An 8,997-nucleotide genomic window follows, 5' to 3' on the forward strand; every position below is an offset into this window, starting at 1 on the left:
TCCTTTCTGAAATATAGAAATCCTATTTCCATGATTTGGCTTTGGTTTCAGAGTGCATAGTTATGACGTTAACTGAAAAGTTCCTGTTTATCCGATGAAAAGAATATAATAATATGTTCAGCTTTGAATTAGAAAATTAAACATTCATCGACTTTTCGTACTCTAGTTCTTGTCAATGTTTCCCGTTTCGTATTGAATGTGATTCCATATTATATAACTCCATATGAGAATAAAGAGATTATAGCTTTAATAATTTCTCGTTCCTCTCTACCTAGATTAACGCGGTGGATTCGAGCCTGTAAATCAATGTAGAATTATTATTGATAACCTTCGTATTCCACAAACTATAATGGATGGATCCGAACAATGGCAAGAGTATTATTAATCATGGGTCAGACACAGTGAGTAAGAGTAATGGAATAATATAAGATGACGCATAAGATACATTGACTTAATAATCTTATTTGAATTTCATGTTTCAGTGCCGAGCTGGTTTGAATAAGAATACAGGATATGAAAAATGTAATGTTACACTGGCACTTGCCAGCTGAAGGATACTAGTAAGTCATTATTGATTTACGTATACAATGTTGTTATTCATTCTTTCTTGGCTGAATATGAAATTTAAGCTGCAGTTTCTTAATCTGCATTATCCTGGGGTACATAGGCCGTTAATTATTAATATATCGGAAAAATCCGACATGTATGCTGGTCAGTGTTAGAAGACAAATAACTTGCGCCAAAAAAGAGAAAACAGCCAGAGAAACATATAAATTAATAACAACAGAGCGAACTTGGACAAAACGACAGTCACACATATACATACATACATATATAATCAGAAAGCTACAAACGTCCTTTAATATCCAATTCATATTCGGAAATAATATATTTTATATGTTGCCGAAGGGGAATTTTTAGTTGATATAAGTCCACTGTCCCGTGGGGTCGAACCAGCGACGGACGAGGAATCAGGACTACAGTGATATAATATATGAATCACGGTGATGTATATATCACATATATATGTATATATATATGTATATATATATATATATATATACATATATATATATATATATATATATATATATATATATATATATATATATATATATATATATATATATATATATATATATATATATATATATATATATATATATATATATATACAGGAAATTGACAGGCGCAAGTTCAGTGCCAAAAGCTTTCACGTGTTGTTTATTCACACATAGTCGGAGCACAAATGAGACACGTTAAAGAGAAAGTTACAGGATAAACAAAAAGAACAAGAATACCAGATGGTTAATTGTCCAAGTGTAATAAACAAAAGGATAATCAAAGATAATCCGTGATCACGAGGTCACAAACTAAAACCATAGACCTAGCCTTTAGAGATACCGAATCTTACCCATTCAAAATCCAAAAACATGTATAAAACTGAATAATGCATTTGTTGCTTATAATTATCAACACCTTTTTTAATTATGGAGGCATCAATTTTAAACAAACCAAGACTTAAATTTAGAACACTTCCATTATTTGACTTGATAAAACAAGATTCAAAACTGACTATAGTAAGTTCAAAATTCAAATTCAAACTATTAAATTTGTTTATAAAGTCGACATTATTTTTTACATCCGTATTAGAAATGTTCCCTACCAAAGGTGTAAGAATTTTTACAAGCCATTTAGATAAATTATGCGAAACTGGGCCTACTGAACTAATGATTGGTCTAATAGGGCTATTGACTTTGTGTCTCTTGACTAAACCGTAGAGATATGGTAGGGAGGAGTACTGAGTTGAAAACTGTTTAATTCAATGGCCAGAGCCTTTTAAAATGGATTTGATTTGTATAATCTGTATAGGAGCTGACCTTACTTTTCGTGTAAGTTTCACTATTATTCAATAATGCCATTATTTTATTTACATGGTCACTTTTATTCATTATTACTACTGCATTAGAGTTATCTGCCTTTGGTACTTGCAACGTTTCATTTTAGTAAAAAGATTAAATCCATTTTAAAGGGTTCTGACCATTTAATTAAATAGTTTACAACTCGGTGCTCCTCCCTACCATATCTCTACAGTTTAGTCAAAACCCACAAAATCAATAACCCTATTAGACCATTCATTAGTTCAGCAGGCCCAGTTTCGTATAATTGATCTAAATGGCTTGTAAAAATGTTTACATCTTTGGTAGGAAACATTTCTAATACGAATGTAAAAAATAATGTCGATTTTATAAACAAATTGAATAGTTTGAATTTTGATTTTACTATGGTTAGTTTTGATGTCGTCTCTTTGTTTACAAAGTGCCTGTAGATGATTTACTTGAATTTTTGAAGGAAGAATTAGAAAGTTATGATATTCTTTAACTGTAGCAAACCTCACTAATCTCATACGGTTATGTATCAAAAACAGTAAATTTTGTTTTAATGGTGAATTTTTCGCACAAAGGTTTGGCATGGCTATGGGTAATCCCTTATCTCCTGTCCTTAGCAATATTTACATGAACTTTTTTTAAACAAAATTCTTACCAAGAATTTTGCCCCAAATGTTATATGGTTTAGGTATGTGGATGATATTTTCTGTATCTGGCCAGTTCACGAAAATATCCAGGAATTTCTGATTAAGCTAAATGATTTAGTCCCTTCTATAAAATTTCCGTATTGGAAGAAATTGCAGTTATAATTTTCTTGACGTAACTGTCCATAGACATGATAGAAATTTCAGCTTTTCAGTCTTTGAAAATCAACAAACTTGGTTCTTTTGTTCATTGTTATTCCAATCATCATCAAAATATTAAATTCTCTGGTTTTTCTGAGATGTTCTTAAGGACCCTGCGCCTTTGTAGCCCGCAGTTCGTTGATGCTGAGATTAAAACTATTTATGACATTGCCTTGAAACTGAAATACCCATGGGCTTTGTAGATGTAGCGTGGAAAAGAGCCAGGAAAACATTTAATTAATCTAACTAATAACAAACTTGAATTTAGTAAGTATAGTATTCTCAAATTACCGTATGATGAAAGGTTTTTACAAATGCCTAGAATTTTAAAGCTTTTCAACATAAATGTTGTTTTCAGTAATTTTAATGTTGAGAGTTTAATAATAAAAAATTCTCCTAAAGATGTTTCTGGCTGCATCTGTGAAATTCTTTGTAAAAAGTGTGATTAAATATATTATGGACAAACTGGAAAATCACTTTCACAACGCATCAGACAGCATCAATATTCTGTGAGAACTGGCCAAATATCGAATGAATCATTCGTACATATGAGAGATTTAGATCATCCTGTTAACTGGAGTGAAGCAGGATCTTAAGTTCCGTGCAACGAAAAAGTTAAAAAGAATATCACTGAATCTTGTTTTATCAAGTCAAATAATGAAAGTGTTCTAAATTTAAGTCTTGGTTTGTTTAAACTTGATGCCTTCATAATTAAAAAAAGTTGTTGATAAATATAAACAAAATTATTATTCAGTTTTATACATGTCTCTGGACTTTGAATGGGTAAGATTCCGTTGGTTAGGTCTATGGTTTTAGTTTGTGACCTCATGATCCCGGATTATCCGGGATTATCCTGTTGTTTATTACAATTGGACAATTAACCATCTGGTATTCTTGTTCTTTTTTTTTTTTTGTTAACCTTGTGACCTTATTTTCAATTGTGTCTCATTCGTGCAACGACGACGGGTGAATAAACGACACGTGAAAGTGCTTGGTACTGAACTTCTGCCTGTCGTTTTCCTGTGGTATTCGCTTATATACTGAAGTCACGTACATTCTACTGTGATTTTATGTATGTATATATATATATATATATATATATATATATATATATATATATATATATATATATATATATATATATATATATATATATATATATATATATATATATATATATATATATACACACACACACACACACACACACACACATATATATATATATATATATATATATATATATATATATATATATATATATATATATATATATATATATATATATATGTATATATATATATATATATGTGTGATTCTTGCGCTTTTTTGGATATGCTTGTCATGAAGGACAGGCAAGAAATTGAAGAGGCTTGTGATTCGTCACCGAACCCGCGTAACCATAACACAAGGAGGTCACGTTGCCGACCTGACCACCGGCAATCACAAGTCTCTTCAATTTCTTGCCTTTTGGATCTATGGATGTTACGGTTAGTTACAAGGCTTGAGAAGTGAAGAGGGCATTTAGAGCATACACACACACACAAAAACACACATATATATATATATATATATATATATATATATATATATATATATAAGAATTCGAGAAGTGAAGAGGGTATTGTGGTATATATATATATATATATATATATATATATATATATATATATATATATATATATATATATATATATATATATATATATATATATATATATATATATATATATAGAATTACATATATACACACACACACACACACATATATATATATATATATATATATATATATATATATATATATATATAGAGAGAGAGAGAGAGAGAGAGAGAGAGAGAGAGAGAGAGAGAGAGAGAGAGAGAGAGAGCAATACAGCCCGAAAAGAAATCTGGCAATATATCTTGGAATTTCAGTTATGTGTTTTCCAAAAAAATATTGACCCATCTCTTAGGACAATATTTTTTTTTTTTTTTATCATAATAGAATAAGGTGCTTCAGGCAGATCAATGTATTATGATGCTTTTGGCTGTTCTGCTGATCATCATTGTTATCATTATTACTGCAAACACTTCAGGGGCATAGGTGCTACTTTAGGCCTTTCATTTTTCCATCTGGGTGTCTAATACTTCGAAGCCCTTATCTACTAAATTTACAAAGGTCAAAATTCACTCAACTATATGAGCAATTTATCTCCACACAATGTGGCTTTTCAGAGATTATGAATGCTTTCTTGGTAACGAAATACTAATGTGTACATTGACTGAGGTGTTGATAATAGGAATAGTGTTAATAAAGACGAGGATAAGTGTATGGTATACACAGACACACACACACACACACACATATATATATATATATATATATATATATATATATATATATATATATATATATATATATATATATATATATATATATATATATATATATATATATATATATATATATATATATATTAATGTACGACGTTGTATCGCTTATATTATTTAATAATTCAGAAATTTCCCTTTTGACTAACAGGATAGATTATAGCAACAGTAACTGTTCCCTTCTAGCTAAGCCTCAAACCTTATTAAACCCTTTTGTACTTCCAAATACTGGCGAAAGATTTTCTCTCGTTAATCCGCAGGTAGAGGCCGCACTCGTCACCTAAAGTCATGCCTGCGGCACATTTTCCTGCTGTAAAAAGGGCAAGGCAACAGAGGTCATCAGCCAGTCTGTTTGAGCCTTTGACCCTCGCAGGCCATCATTTCATACACTTGGGGAACTTTGACCTTTGAACCAGACGTCGTCACGAGATAGTTAAGATCTACGGCACCTGGAGAATCTTCTACACAAGCATCCCAAAGTACAATACGTCCTGTGATTCGAGAGTTAGTTCTAAGCCAGTGTAACTTTTTCTCTTACTTGGTATCTCTCCCTCACAATTCATAATTTAATTCAGTCCCTTTTCCTTTGACTTTGCAGCAGTGTATTTATCAGTGCTAGTGTGTCTCTTGCTAGAAGTGCATAGAGTAACGCCATTCCCTTGTATTCCCTTGTTAGAAGTGATTAGAGTAATGCAATCCATTTTATTTGCGTATTAACTCGTTCTAAGAGAGATCTTATATTATTATTAGTCTCATCTGGAATTATTTCACTTCCAGGAGTGGTCTCAGTGTCATTTGCCAAGTAGATTTTTCTCCTGTGTTTCCTGAATTGCTAAGAGAAGTCCACCCTACCGGGCTGATATAATTGTATGACTACTGGAATTTTAAAGACCTCTTGTATATGGTCCATTTATGTATGCACTGGAATTACTTAATGTACTTATTTCCAGTTCATTTCATATTCAGTGTGCTTGTGACCTACCAATTATTATTTTTTCTTTTTCTCTGGTTATGTTATTTCGAGAGTTTTATTGCAAGGTCCTATTGAGTACAGTAAACTCAACTCCAGTGCCTCTCTAAATTTCTATATATATATATATATATATATATATATATATATATATATATATATATATATATATATATATATATATATATATATACATATATATACATACATATATATATGTGTGTGTGTATATATATATATATATATATATATATATATATATATATATATATATATATATATATATATATTTATATAATATAAATATATATACTGTACATATATACACATACACATATATATATGTATATATATGTATATATTATATGTATATACATATGTACATATATGTGTTTATTTATATATATTATACATGCACATGCACATGTATATACATATATATATATATATATATATATATATATATATATATATATATATATATATATATATATATATATATATATATATATATATATATATATATATATATATATATATATATATACATGTATGTATTACAGTCGAGAGGGGCCCTTTGCTAATCCTATATCATATGGTTACTGTTACACCATATATCTACCTCAAAAAACAAAACAAAAAACGGTGATGGTCATTGATCAGAGTAGAAGAGTCTCATTTGACATTTTGGTAAAATTACTCATATTATGCACTAGTACCGTTGATCATAAGATTTATGACGATAAAATTTTACAAAAATGATTAACGAGGGAAGGAATGCTTTAGGAGGAAAGGTCAGAGTCTGTACATAGTAAGCATAGACCAAGGACAAATTTTGGTAGACCTGTCCATGAAGAAATGCGGAAGGCGTTGGAGAAATTTGCCGCTAAAATTGAAGTGTGTGTGAAATCATACGGATCGAAGAATGACAGTTTAGCTGAATAGTGTTTTATAAAATATGTTATATATCTATGGCTGACTAATGATTAAGGATTGGCTGAAAAAATAAGTCAGTGAAGGGACAGTAAATACACATGCAATATTGTTTGATCAAATGGGGTTAAGAGTGACTGATGTTTACAGATTGTAATTTGTTACCGATTAAAATTGACGTTGAAAACTAGACTGAATACGAGCCTAAAACGAATGTTTTTGTATATGATGGAAGAAGGGAAGCAGTTTAGTATATGTACCGGATTACTGTAGAACATGAGTGTTTATGTAAACAAATAAAAACAAAATTTAGAATATGTGAAGGGACTGCTGAACCATCTCTCCTGTATGTAGGAGAAGTGTGATTTTGAATGTAAGTAAAGGAGAGGAAGGGTGGAAGGTGTTGATGTATGTTTGTGTACTATACACTGATTAGGAAGTGTTGAAAGGATTGGAGATACAGCAATACGGAGAAAAAAAAAACATTTAAAACAAATATATATCAGTTTGTCAAGAATTGAGGAGATATGTTGGTGAATAGTGAGTATAATTCTGATTGTGGAATGGAAGGGACTTAGTATCCTGGAAACATGAAAGTTGATGAAAAATAGAGGTGAGAGGCCTGGTGTACAGAAAACCATCAATCCAACGCTATTTTTTTTTTTTTTTTTTTTTTTTTTTTATCTTCAAAGGTTATTCGGGCTTGATTCGTTATTTTAGGTGTGGCTGAGGCAATGGCTGAAGTTGTGATCTTGTCTGGAACACATTTCACATTTTATCGGTAAAATTATCTAGTTGGTAAATGCATGCATGCACATATATATACTATATATATATATATATATATATATATATATATATATATATATATATATATATATATATATATATATATATATATATATATATATATATACTTATTAATTAAGTTCTTCACATTAGGGAAATGAAAGAGGTCAATTCTGTATCATTTTTTATTACGAAAACACTTTAGTATTTATCACATTATGTTATATGAGATATGAAACAAATAGTGATGAAGTGGTCAAGTTTCATAAAATCAACACAGCTCGTCAACTGAGCCAATTCCTCGTCAGCCACTCACTTTTCAAAGAAATTAATCAATATAGGATGAAAACTGCTCAAGGTATTCCCAAAATAGTGATGCTTACTGACACAAAATCTCAGTATCATCATCCTCACATACATAGTAACACACCTATTACCATTATTTTCCCCATTTAGTAGGCCAAAGATAGATCAGGTAAAGCAAGAACAATCACATCATGGTTTAATCTTTCTTATGGAATTCCATTATGATTCCTTTAAGCTATTAAAAATAAATACACACACCCTGTTTACAGTGGAACCCTCGGCTTCAGTGAGTCAGAAATTCCTCATTTTTTTATTTTTTCTCGCTCAACAGACACCAACTTTTATCGAGAAGTGGGGCTTCTCAGAGGCAGCGCAAATGCCTGTAGCATTCTGAAATTATGATAAGGGGAAACAACCACGTTGGAATGAAAAGGGCTAATATTTTACAACCGGTATTAAGTATATTTACAAAAATTTATTCACCATGTTTAAAATTTATCAAACAAAATGTTCCTACTGCCTTTGTCTGTTCGCTTTCAGACAGTGGGTTTTATACATCAATTTCCTGAACATTTAAACAATCCCTAATCTGTTTTTGTCGAAACTCGGGTCTGACGAAAAGGGAACAGAAGGCATTACAAAACTGTTCCATAAAAGCCAAAAATGAACAGAAAACTATTTTTCATCTCTTTAGACATATTATTCACAAATAAAGAGAGAGAGAGAGAGAGAGAGAGAGAGAGAGAGAGAGAGCACAGTATTTAGTTTTTTCAAATAGAAATTAATTCATTGCTCATTTGATTTCCACCAGAGTAATACAGTAAAGAAAGACTGCAACAGATTCTTTAACTTGCACGGTATTGCCAATATACTCATGAACACAAAATTTATG

This window comes from Macrobrachium rosenbergii, chromosome 45 (genome assembly GCF_040412425.1).
Source record: "Macrobrachium rosenbergii isolate ZJJX-2024 chromosome 45, ASM4041242v1, whole genome shotgun sequence".
Classification (NCBI taxonomy): Eukaryota; Metazoa; Arthropoda; class Malacostraca; order Decapoda; family Palaemonidae; genus Macrobrachium; species Macrobrachium rosenbergii.